The 12,242-nt window shown below is 46.3% G+C and overlaps 1 non-coding gene across 1 annotated transcript; it reads right to left on the bottom strand.

The window, feature by feature from the left end:
• Positions 1 to 8,492: 8,492 nt before the first annotated feature.
• LOC118018289 lies at positions 8,493 to 8,598 on the bottom strand. The gene has a single exon (XR_004681366.1). It is a non-coding gene; the product is annotated as a U6 spliceosomal RNA (small nuclear RNA).
• Positions 8,599 to 12,242: the final 3,644 nt, after the last annotated feature.

The following is a 12,242-nucleotide window of genomic DNA, read 5'->3' as shown; positions in this document are numbered from 1 at the left end:
CTTGGCGCATGACTGCCCAGAATAAAGACATCTCCCAGCCTCTCTGTAGACAGATATGACCATGTGACTAAGTTTGGGCCAATAATGTAATGGAAATGTCACAAACCAGCATCCAGGAATCTTTGAGAGACAGGAGGAGCATATCCTTTACACTCTCCTTTGTCCATCACTCTACCATGCTGCTTGGAGCATGAGAGGACATCATCTTGGACTATGAGGTTGAGGGCTAAATCCTGGGGTTGGCAGAGCTGAGCTAGAAGGAGCCTGAGTCCCTGAGGACTTCCTAGGTGAGATCACCATCCTTGCTCTGGTGACTTACCTCTGTATACATGAAAGTCTAATCAACCATTGTTGTTTTGGATCATCCCTGGAAGAACCTAATCATAGCCAGATGTCAAAAGTGCTGGTTCTTAACACTGGCAATTCATTGATTCCTTTGAGAATGGAATGATGTCCTGGACCACCCCCCTAAAAAGATGCACATCTGTACAACTCTGTATAACAATTTCAAGGACTGTGTGATGTTTTTTCCTGAAGACAGTCTAAGAACTCATGGAACCCTGGTTAAGAACCCCCAGAGTTGAGATTTTTCAAGAAGAAAGGATTATAATCAAAAGGCAAATGGCTCGGAGTTAAAGTAAGAACCGAGAAGTGGTCTTGGTCCAGACTGTTGCTGCCAATGGTAGGAGCAGTTTCAGTGGGGTAGGGTAGAGGGGGGGCAAAAACTAGACTATAGAGTTCTGGGAGAATGAAAATCAAGAAAGTGGAGGCAGCAAGTATTGTCAACCATCTGGAGTAGCCTACCCCCGAAGATGGTGGTGGCTGGGAGAGGGTAGAGGTCATGGGCTCCAGAGAGGGTTTTCCTGGCTTTCCTCTGCTTCTAGGACCAGACCAGCCAGAGTGAGGGTGATTTGGGATATCCAACACTATTCCATGTTGCAGCCCATCTGGTAGCCTATTTTTTTTTTTCACTGCCTTGGAAATGCTGGTCCCATCTCAGAAAGGAGGGGAAAGTGGGATCCTGGGAATAGAAAACATTCCTGAGGGAATGAAGGCTAGAAGATGAATTGGGCTCAGCCAGAGTAGATGCTATTAAGTCCTTCCTCTTCAGACACTCCACACTAGGATGCCTCTGGGCAACCTTCAATGAGAAGGCTGTCTCCTCTGCCCCATCTCTTCCCACCTCTGGTGTTGCTGCTCTAGCGGGATCCCAGACCTGACGCCAGTGCGTCCAATAGCCTCAGCATACCTGTGGAGCTAACATCAAAGCGAACACAGCTTGTCCTCTGGAGAGGAAAGGGGACCACATCATGTGTCCTGGTTTCTCTTCTTACCGGGAAGCTCTTCCATGCTTTTCTGCAATCAGACTGGCATTCCTGCTGTGCCTCCATGATTTTCTCCCCCAGTACCTCATCAACCGTGCTCTGGGATCCCAGGCTTATCCTGTTCCGGTACCCTGAGCTGTTCCTCTGCATCACCCCCTGAATACACGAGTCACTTAGTCCTCTCTCTCCTTTACATCATCCTTTCAAATGATAGAACCACCTTCCCAATCAAAGATTTACTGTGCAAGCACCCTCCCCAGCTTCCTATGGTGGGGAAATTAGACAAAATCTAATCACATGTTGGAAACTGGAGACAGAAATGGCTCAGATTTATACTAGAGCTCCAGGGAACAGCACTGGCAGATGGGGCCTATCAAAGAGGCTCTGCTCCAAGTGGCCTACCTTTTATGGAGACCCAAAGTGCTCATTTATCTCCTATCTTGGGGGAGGAAATGAGGGTCTTCACTGGGGCCTTGCACTTGACAGCCAATTGCTGAGCCAAACTTGTGTTTTAGTAGCCCCTTGAAGGCCTCAGGCATCCAGGGAGAAAGCAAGGGTCCCAGGTCAGAGCCAGGGCAGCTCTCACTCTGTGGCTCCCACTTCCCAAGACATATTCCTGCTGCTCTGGACTGTGGCTACCTCCAGAAAGGAGACTAGGCTTACAAAGTGGAAATTGTCCAACAAAACTTGTAAACATCCCACCTGTACCCCTCCCACTTCCCACCCCTTGGGGCCCCAGTGTTTGAAAATAAAGCTTAGCGGCCACTGAAAGCCTTGACGTTACAAAAGAACTGAGCCAAACAGGTGGGGCTGGTTCCTTAGGGCAGCCTCTTCCTCCTCCCCTGACCAGCATTTCCTGGGTGAGAAGGAAGAGCTCAACAAAAGGAATTTGCTTCCCCAGAATTTTAGCAAGGTGCTTAGAAAGAAATACGGGCTCTGGCCTCTGAAAAGCCTGGGTCCCAATCCAATCCCTGCTACTTACCTGCTGTGTGACTTTCCCTTAACTTTTCTGAGCTTCCCCTTATTTTCTCAACTGTAAAATAAGGATTAGAATTCCCCTTATATAAGGTTGTAAGAATTAAATGAAATAATGTATGCATAGTTCCTGGCTTTTTAAAATTGTTACTAACCTGCTTGAAGATGGAGCCTCTACATAACTTGTTTACCATTTTCAGAAATCCTTTTCTCTCTGGTTTCAGTTTACCTTTCTCCTCTTTCCTCAATTCTTTCCCCAGTACCTGGAAATATCTCCTAGGTCCCTATTATTCAAAGGTCCAGGACAAGAAGCCTCACCTAAGAGCTTGTTAGAAATGCAGAATCTCAGGCCTACCCCAGACCCTCTTGAGTCAGAATCTGCCTTTGAATAAGATACCTAAGTTCTTCTCTGTGCATATAACAGTTTGAAAAGCACTTGCACTGGGTCATCCTTTGCTGCTTTTTTTTTTTATTTTAAGATTTTATTTATTCATTTGAGAGAGAGAGCACGAACAGGGGGAGGGGCACAGGGAGAGGGAGAAGCAGACTCCCAGCTGAGCAGGGAGCCTGATGTGGGGCTCGATCCCAGGACCCCAAGATCATGACCTGAGCCGAAGTCAGATGCCTAACCAACTGAGCCATCCAGGCGCCCCATATCCTTTCTTCACAATACCAAATAGCACCGGATTTCAACACCACTTAACAGGAGTTTCCCTCCAGCAAATTTCATATTACATACTAAAACTTTTTTTTTTTTAAAGATTTTATTTATTCATTCAAAACACAGAGATACAGAGAGAGAGATAGCATGAGCAGGGGGAGAGGGAGAGGGAGAAGCAGGCTCCCCGCTGAGCCAGGAGCCGGATGTGGGGCTCCATCCTAGGACCCTGGGATCATGACCTGAGCCGAAGGCGGACGCTTAACCATCTGAGCCACCCAGGCGCCCTTATATACTAAAACTTCTTAATTGGACACTTGAATAACAACAAATCATAACAGTAATAAAATATTAGTAAAACAATTTAATATGTGCTTAATGCTTTGCTATTTACAACACACAATTTTATACCCACATAATCTCATCTGATTTCAGAATGTGGGATAGTTATCCTCAATCAGAGAGTGTTTGAGTGAGTGAATGAATAAATGATTGAATGAATGACTTGGGAACTATTTAGTGAAGAGAAACTGAGTTATGAGAGGGCTTTTAGGGTTACACCAATGAGGACTTTTGTTCAGCCCTTAGTAAGAGAGATCCAAAACAACAGTGGCCTAAATAAAATAGAGGCTTATTTTCCTCTCACATGATAAACCGTCTTTAGGCGGGCCAGGCTGGTATGGGGACTCTACAAGTCTCAGAAGCTGGAATCCTATCTTCTGCTCTGCCATCCTTAGCACATGACTTCAACCCACAGATGAAAATGACTGCTGGAGCTCTACCCCTCAAGTTCATGTCCCAGGGACAAATAAGCAAGAACAGGGGGAAAGGACAAAGGGGTGCTTGCTAGCTAGTGAACCCCTTTAAACAGCTTTCTAAAAGCCCTACCCAATCACTTCCACTGACTTCTCATTAGCCATCGCCCTCTGCAAGGAAAGTTGGGAAATGTGATTTTATTAGCCAGCCACATTGCTGCCCTCAACATAAGAGTAAGGAAGGTGAGGATAATAGCTATTAGGGTGAAATCTAGCAATTCTCTACCAAAAGGGGAATGAAGGAAAGAGAGTGTTTTGTATTTCTCCCCTTGCAATATCTCAACAAGGAATGGAAGGGTCTGGACAAGAGGGGGTGGTCCCTGCTGGGCTGCTTTCAGGCAAAAGGAAAGAGTCTTCTTACCAGTGTATTAGCTGGGGGCCCAAAGTAGGGGTAGGTGAGAAACCAGGACCTTTAACTGAAGTGTTGCTGTGTCTCCAGAGAATGCTGACCTCATGATAGAGTTATCATTCATCCTCTTCTTCTGGACTGGGATGTTCTCCCTTCTTTACATCCTAATTCCCAACTCCTTCCACTCCATTCCTGCTCATTCCTTCAGTTTTCTGCTTGTATGTTCTCAAAATCTTGTTATATGTTCTCATAAACCTGGATTTTACCTGCATAGTACTTGTTCCAGGTTTACCCTGCCCTGGCCTTTTATCCCCCCCTCAAGTATAAGGTCCCTTAAGGTAGATACTATGGCTATCCTATTCATCACTGGATTTCCAGCACCTTGCGTGGTACCTGAACATAGTAGTTGCACCAGAGAATGCACTTGAATCAATAAACGTATCTGATAAGAAAGTTCATATTATTCCTTAGCTTTTTTGGATTGTAAATAACAAACATCCACCTGCACTATCAAGGAGACAGTTAATTATAATGATACGGAGGCATGTCACATAGACAAGGGACTAGATTACAGCCTGGCCTCAGGAATGGAGCAGAACCAGAAACTCAGATGCCCCTGGGAGTCTCCTCATCTTTTGTTCTCTCATCAGACCGGTTTCTCCTGCTTGTTACTTCTACACAGTGAGGAAAATACAGCTGTCAAGAAAACCTCAGAGTTATCTGTTATTGGACCAATCAGCTGGAGAGAAGTTAAGATAGCTCTTCCTCTCTCATCTCTATCTCTTCAAAATTCCAAGCAGAAAAATTATTGTTCCAGTATGGGTCAAGTGCCTGACCTGGACCAGTCAAGGGACCAGGGACCAGGGTCATATTGTAGAAACATAGCAGTTCCCACTGCAACCTTGTAGTTTGGGGATGGGAGAGTTGATTCCTGGAAGAGTGGTCTGGAGCAGACGAAACAGTGGATGTCCACTGGAGTGAGCATCAGCTCCCCAACACACACAATCCCAGCTCCTCCGCCACAAGTCCAGCATCTCCTTGGATTAATGCCTGTATCTCTGGGGCCTCCACTGGATCTTCAGGGCCATTGCCAGAGTTCTCTGGTAGATTCGCATATCTAGTTTCCAACTCTTCTTTCATTCCCTGAAAATCCTTCTTCCTCAACAATACCAGTGTTCAAAGATACCACAGGCACTTGAGCTTCACAGGGAGGACCTTCTCAACAACCAGGAGAATCTGCTGAGCTGTCCTGGCTGCAGAAGATGGAAAATTAAGTTGGGAGAACTGTTGGGCATAGTCAGACCTCAGGTGGGTGCAGCTCTCTCCAGGATTTCTTCCAACCAGCACTCTACTTCTCCTCTTACATCTGGCCATCATGTAGCTATGAGGGATGAGCTTCCAAATCCATCTGATGAATGAGGAAACTGAGGCCCAAAAAAGGGACAGGATATGAGGGTGGTCATTTAGTGTCAAGACAACACTTGAACTTAAGTCTCTCTTCCTTATGCTTTTGATAGAGGGACTGGGAGAGCTTGACAACTCTTCTGCAGAATCAATGCTGTGTTCACTAGATATAGGCTACATTTCCCAGGCCCGCTTGCATCTAAGTATGGACCATATGACTGAGTTCAGCCAATAGGAAGAAAGTAGAAGAAAAGCCTACCACTTCCACATTTGCCCATAAAATATCCCAGATTATCTTCCACACCCTCTCTCCTCCATCTGTGTGAGTCTGGAAACAAAAGGTTCTGAGATGGCAAAGCCTTCTAATGGAGGAAGACCAAATCTCTGATTTCACTGCTTGGAGGAGAGCTGCCCAGGAGTCACCAAGATCCACATTGAACTTTACTGGAACAAGAAGTAAATCTTTACTGTGTGAAGCCACTGAGATTTTAAAGTTATATATTATTATATATAGCATCCCATTCCCATCTTTGATGGAGCTCCTCTTCTCTGTGATGAGTTAGACTTTTTTTTATTTTAAGATTTACTCATTTATTTGAGAAAGGGAGAGCACGTATGGGAGGGAGGGGCAGAGGCAGAGGGAGAGACAGTCTTAAGCAGACTCCACTTGGGACTCGATCTCAGGGCCTGAGCTGAAACTAAGAGCCAGATGCTTAACTGACTGCACCGCCCAAGTGCCCCTATGTTGAATTAGACTTGATCTCCTCCAGCACTGTCTCTGCCCTTTGACCCTGACAAAGACCCAAACTACAAAGGGGCAGTACAGCTTTGTGATAGGAACTCAGGCCTTAAATCCAGTCATATCTCAGTCTGAACCCCAGATCCCACCCCCGCGACAGACCCAAGCAGGTTTGTTCCTTTGAGCCTATTTCCACATGTGTAAAATGGAGAAAGTACCCAACGTGCCATTGTAGGGTTTAAATAAGATATTACATAATCAGTGGTTCTCAACAGAATGATGTCACAGAAATTGTAAGGTCATGTTTGTGGAACCCCTTTAACTAGAGATGCTAGGTGTCCTGTGATGCTTAGGACACTCCTACACAATGACAAGCTGTTGCCCCTCCCCCACAGCTTTCATAAGGTCCACGGGACATTCACCTATCTGACGTTAGAATTACGTGAGCCTAGACACTAAACTCTGTTTTACAAAGAATCACGACATATTTTGGCATGGTTTTAGTATCTATTGAATGTTCCTGGAGTGTATTTGCCCGGTGTAACTGTCAGGGCCCTGACAGGAAATCAGCCCATTCAATGTAAAATAATTCAGGGAGGGGTTGATTTGCAAAATGACTAATTACAAAGGTGTGGACAGGTGTGGGGAAGCCAGACAGGATAGGGCAGACACCAGCTGTCACCACCACTATATCCGAGGTGTGAGCAGAGGCGAGATCACCAGAACCTGAGAGGGGAGAAGTGTGGCTGAGAGTATTAGATCCCCCGGGCTGCCGCGACTAATCACCACAACCTTGGTGGCTTAAAACAACAGAAATCTATTCTCACAATTCTCAAGGCCAGAAGTCCCAAATCAAGGCAGCGGCAGGGTCACAGTGCCTCCAAAGGCCCTAGGGGAGAATCCTTCCTGGCCTCTTCCAGCTGTGGGCGGCTCCCAGCCTTCCTTGGTCAGTGGCATCACTCCAGTCTCTGCCTCTGCCTTTTTTTTTTTTTTTTAAGATTTTATTTATTTACCTGACAGAGAGAGAGAGCACGAGTGGGGGAGTGGCAGAGGGAGAGGGAGAAGCAGGCTCCCCGCTGATCAGGGACCAGGGAGCAGGGACCCCCCCTTCCTGCCCCAAACGGGGCAAATATCCCAGGACCCTGGGATCATGACTTGAGCCGAAGGCAGATGCTTCACCAGTTGAGCCACCCAGGTGCCCCTCTGCTTCTGTCTTTACATGGCCATCTCCTCTTTTGTGTCTTCTCTTCTGTCTCTTCTAAAGACTCTTGTTATTGAATTTAGGGTGATCACATCTCGAGAGCCTTAATTACATCAGCAAAGATCCTCTCTCCAAATAAGGCTACCTCCCAGGTTCCAGAAGTTAGAATATGGACATTTGTAGAGGTTGATTTTAGGCAACACGCTTGAGCAATGGAAACCTAAGTAAGGTAAAAGGGCCCACAGTGACCCCTGGGCTGAATGCAAACAGGCCCAGCAGGCGACCCACTTCAAAATATCCACAAGCCCTAGCTGATCAATGGCCTGCTTACAACTGGGCACAGGTACCAAAAAAGGAAAATTCCATATACCCCATACCTCCTCACCTTACCCCCCTTAACGACAGCCCCCCACCACTGCCTCCTGGCAGACAGCCTCTCCTCTGCTGCCCTTGCAGAGTAGTCAATAAACTTCTATCTCCTTTGTTTGGCCTGGGGTGAATTCTTTCCCTGCCTGTGCCCGCCTCCACCGTACCAGGTCGCTCCACAGACACAGCTTTGGGGGGCTTTCATTCAACCCACAATAGCCATCTTGAGAATAGCAGCAGCCTTAGGATGAGGGATATAGACAGGAAGATAGGCAGAAAGATAAAAACCCCAATCTCCCTTCCCTCCCTCACCCCATCTCCTGTCAGGACTTTCATTGGCCAAACCCAGCAGGAAATCAGAGGGCATGCGTGTGGCTCCCAGGGCCAAGAGCAGGGAAGAGAAGTGGGGGAGAATGGATCTGGAGGGGCAAACAAAAGACGGCAGGGCACCATGTTAATCAAGGGAGACTGGACTCTGTTTTATTTGGAACTTCAGCAGGAGAGGTCGCCGCTGCAGAAATCGTAATTGATTGGCAACAGTGCTGCTATTATTGGAGCCAATAATGTAATATATCTGTATCAGGATGTGTTCATAGTTGTTGCCCTTTCACAGGGAAGGACTACTTCCTTATACCTGCCAGTCGTCTTCTATGCAAGCGTTTCCGTCCTGAACGCCTCACAGATCTGCATGTTGTCCTGCACAGGGGCCATGCTAATCTTCTCTATGTCGTTCCAGTTTTAGTATATGTGCTGCCCAAGCAAGCACAGAATATATATTCTTGTATTTTAAATACCTTTTATTTCCTCCTTTAAGTTAATTGTGGCTTTTTTTTTTTTTTTGGTTTAATATTATGAAACTGTGATGCGGGTTGGTTATATTATCTATGAATGCTAAAAGTGGCATTGAAAGGGCGCCTGGGTGGCTCAGTCGGTTAAGCGTCTGCCTTCAGCTCAGGTCGTGGTCCTGGGATCGAGCCCCACATCATCATTGGGCTCCCTGCTCAGCAGAGAGCCTGCTTCTCCCTCTCTCTCTGCCCCTCCCCCTGCTTGTGCTCTCTTGCTCGCTCTCTTGCTCTCTCTCTCAAATAAACAAATAAAATCTCAAAAAAAAATAAAGTAAAAATGGCATTAAAAATATTATTGGGTTGCATAAAGTTGAGAGCTACAAGGTGTAGGGGACTCATAGTGCCAACACATTAAGTGCTGGATACATAGTACCTATTGGCATTAAGGCTATGATCCGCTTCATCACCTCCAAGCACAATTGGATTGAGGACCCTAGAGACCAGGCCTTCTGTGAGTCACTAGGCAAGGAGAGGGCCTGGAGCCAGTCCCCTGGAGGTGGTATGATGTAAGCCTGGGTCCTGAGAAACCCTGGCTCGGACACCACAGTTCCCTTCCCCAGAGCAAGATGTCTCCAGAGGAGGAGATTCTTTCTCCTGAGCCCTGGAAGCCCTCGATGAGCTACTTGAGCATATCAGCATCCTGGGCTTTCCCACAAAGCAGGGAGCTGTGAGGGAGGTGGCTAGGCCTGGCTCTAAAGCTCAAACCAGACAACCCCACCAAGCTGACGTCAGTGGGCTGGCTGGCCAGGGATGGCAGGGTGGGGCTGGCCTGGGAGCCTAGCTGTCTCACCCCCAGGGGAAGGGAGGAGATGAGAGAAGAGGGAGGAGGGGAAGGAGGGAGGAGAAAAGCAGGAAGGGGTGGGAAGTGAGCCCAGGGAAATCTGACTCAGGCCTGTCTGGACAGCCATAGGGAAAATGGAGTACATGATACCTCCTCGCTTGAAACCTGGCATTCAAGACCCCTGCTTACATCTCCATCCTCATCTCATGCCATTCCCTGCCATGCAGACTACTTATAGATTCCTTCAAAGGCCAGGCTAATCCACGCCTTTCGTCATACAGTTCATCATACAGCCTGCTTCTCCCTCTCCCTCTGCCTGCCTCTCTGCCTGAATTGCCTTTTTCTGGCTCACCTAGCTCAAGGCTTCCTTGAAAATATCACTTTCTCCATGAAGTATTCCCCAATCCAGACACAATTACTCTTGTCTTTGCGCTGAGATCTATAGATGTCGAAAGTAGACTAGAATTACCATTTATTAATTTAGTGCAGTGTTCCAAGACTTTAGCATGCATCAGAATCACCCGCGAGGCTTTTAAAATATGGAATGCTGATTTCTAAGTTTCTGATTCTAATTCTGGTGTGGGGTGGTGTGGGAGGAGGTAACTGAGAGGACATGACTGCTGGTTGACCCTCAAGTAGGACCTGGGCAATGGGGGGCTCCTCACCCCCTCCCCTGTCCTTGGGATGTACATTCTGCCTACTGTTCCCACAGTGGAAGCATTCCAAGGATGTAGCTTTGAGAGAGTAAGGTGTTGTTGAGACCACCTGGACTGAAGACATGGCTGAACCCAGTTAAGGCTTCTATATAAACTTTTAAGATTAGGTGGGTGGGTGCAGAGATGTACTTCTCTTATGGCCACAAAAGCCAAGTCTTGTAAGTAAGTTCCCTTGCTTATTAACCTGCCACCTACCAATCTGGAGTGGTCTGCCTCTTTCTTTGGTCTCTCTCTCTCTGCCTTCTGTGTACGGTGCCAGTTTGTGAACCAACAGGTGAGGTCAAGAATTTTCATTTCTAGTAAGTGATGTTGCTGGTCCCAGGATCACACTTTGAGAACCACTGGTTTAGTGCAAGAAATGATCATTCCTGGGTATGATCAGTGCTTATTTATGAATTCATTTGGTGAATGTCTCCTATAGGCCTGCAACATGCCACACATTGACTACGTGTTGAGTATTCAGGAATAAGCAAAGCAGACATAGAACTTACCCCCATGGAGCTTCCAGTCCACGGGGGAAGACAGGAAGCAAATAAACATACTATTAAGTATATAATAACAAATTGTGATAAATGCCGTAAAGGAAAATAAGAAGAATATGATGAAAAAGAATAATAACGGGGCACCTTGGTGGCTCAGTTGGTTAAGTGGCTGCCTTCGGCTCAGGTCATGATCCCAGGGTCCTGGGTTCAAGCCCTGCGTCAGGTGCCCTGCTCAGCGGGGAACCTGCTTCTCCCTCTCCCTCTGCCTGCCTCTCTGCCTACTTGTGCTCTCTCTCTATCTCTCTGTCAAATAAATAAATAAAATCTTTAAAAAAAAATAAAAATAAAATAAAATTTAAAAAAAGAAAAAGAATAATAACTAGAACCTATTTCAGACAGGGTGATCAGGTAAGGCCTTTTGGGTAAAAGAGACATTTATACAGGCATAACTTAAACACTTATTGCACTGTATTGTTATCTATTTTTTTTTATTTTTTATTGTTATGTTAGTCACCATACATGACATCATTAGTTTTTGATGTAGTGTTCCATGATTCATTTTTTGCGTATAACACCCAGTGCTCCATGCAGAATGTGCCCTCCTCAATACCCACCACCAGGCCAACCCATCCTCCCACCCCCCTCCCCTCTAGAACCCTCAGTTTGTTTTTCAGAGTCCATCGTCTCTCATGGTTCGTCTCCCCCTCCGATTTCCCCCCCTTCATTCTTCCCCTCCTGCTATCTTCTTTTTTTTTTCTTAACATATATTGCTTGTTATCTGTTTTTAAGTTGTTCAGCTAACCACTAGACTACGTGCACCCTGAAAGTTAGAATCTTGTGTTATTCATATTTGTGCCTTCACTATGCTGCAGAGTAGGGCCTTCACAGATAGCGTAAAATAGATGGGACGATGGAAGGATCATTGGAAGGATGGATAAATGATTGAATAAACTGTCAGATGTATGTACATATGTATGTATGCATTGATGGATGGATGGATGGATGGATGGATGGATGGATGGATGGATGGATAACTGTCTCTGGCAGTAACATGGAGAACCAGGATTCCTGCTGGTATCAGTGAGACAGGAGTGGAAACTAATAGAAACCTAGCTGACTCCTTTGCTATATTTCCAAACCTTGTCTATCATTTAAGGTGACCACCAATGGCCCCTCGTCCCCAAATCTCCCTTGATTACCATTGCTGAGCCCCACCCCCCACATGAATGAGTTACTGTCACCTCTTGCATTCCCACACAGCCCACACTGACTTCAACACACACAACAGCCTCATACTCGCCATCTGCTCACCACCTGCAAGCTTCTCAGGGCAAGCCATGTTCTCTGTGTCAGTTTTAGAAGGCAAAGGGAATGGGAGAGGAAAGAAAAGAAAGTTTTTCTCTAACCCCCGGAGCCAAAGAAGGCACGGAGCTCAGAGGGGGTGAGGAGATTCCTGTTTTGATAATTTACCACATGACTTCAAAATAGCACTTTCAATGACACATTTCCTCTAAATATGTGTCTTAGGCTCCTACGAGGAGCACAGTTTATTTAAAGACTCAATTTGAGACAAATAAGGAGAAGAA

Source organism: Mirounga leonina, unplaced genomic scaffold (assembly GCF_011800145.1).
Source record: "Mirounga leonina isolate KUSES-001 unplaced genomic scaffold, KU_Mleo_1.0 Mir_170, whole genome shotgun sequence".
NCBI classification, from domain to species: Eukaryota; Metazoa; Chordata; class Mammalia; order Carnivora; family Phocidae; genus Mirounga; species Mirounga leonina.
Note: the sequence above shows the minus strand (reverse complement) of the source record. Positions and strands in the feature narration are given on the sequence as shown.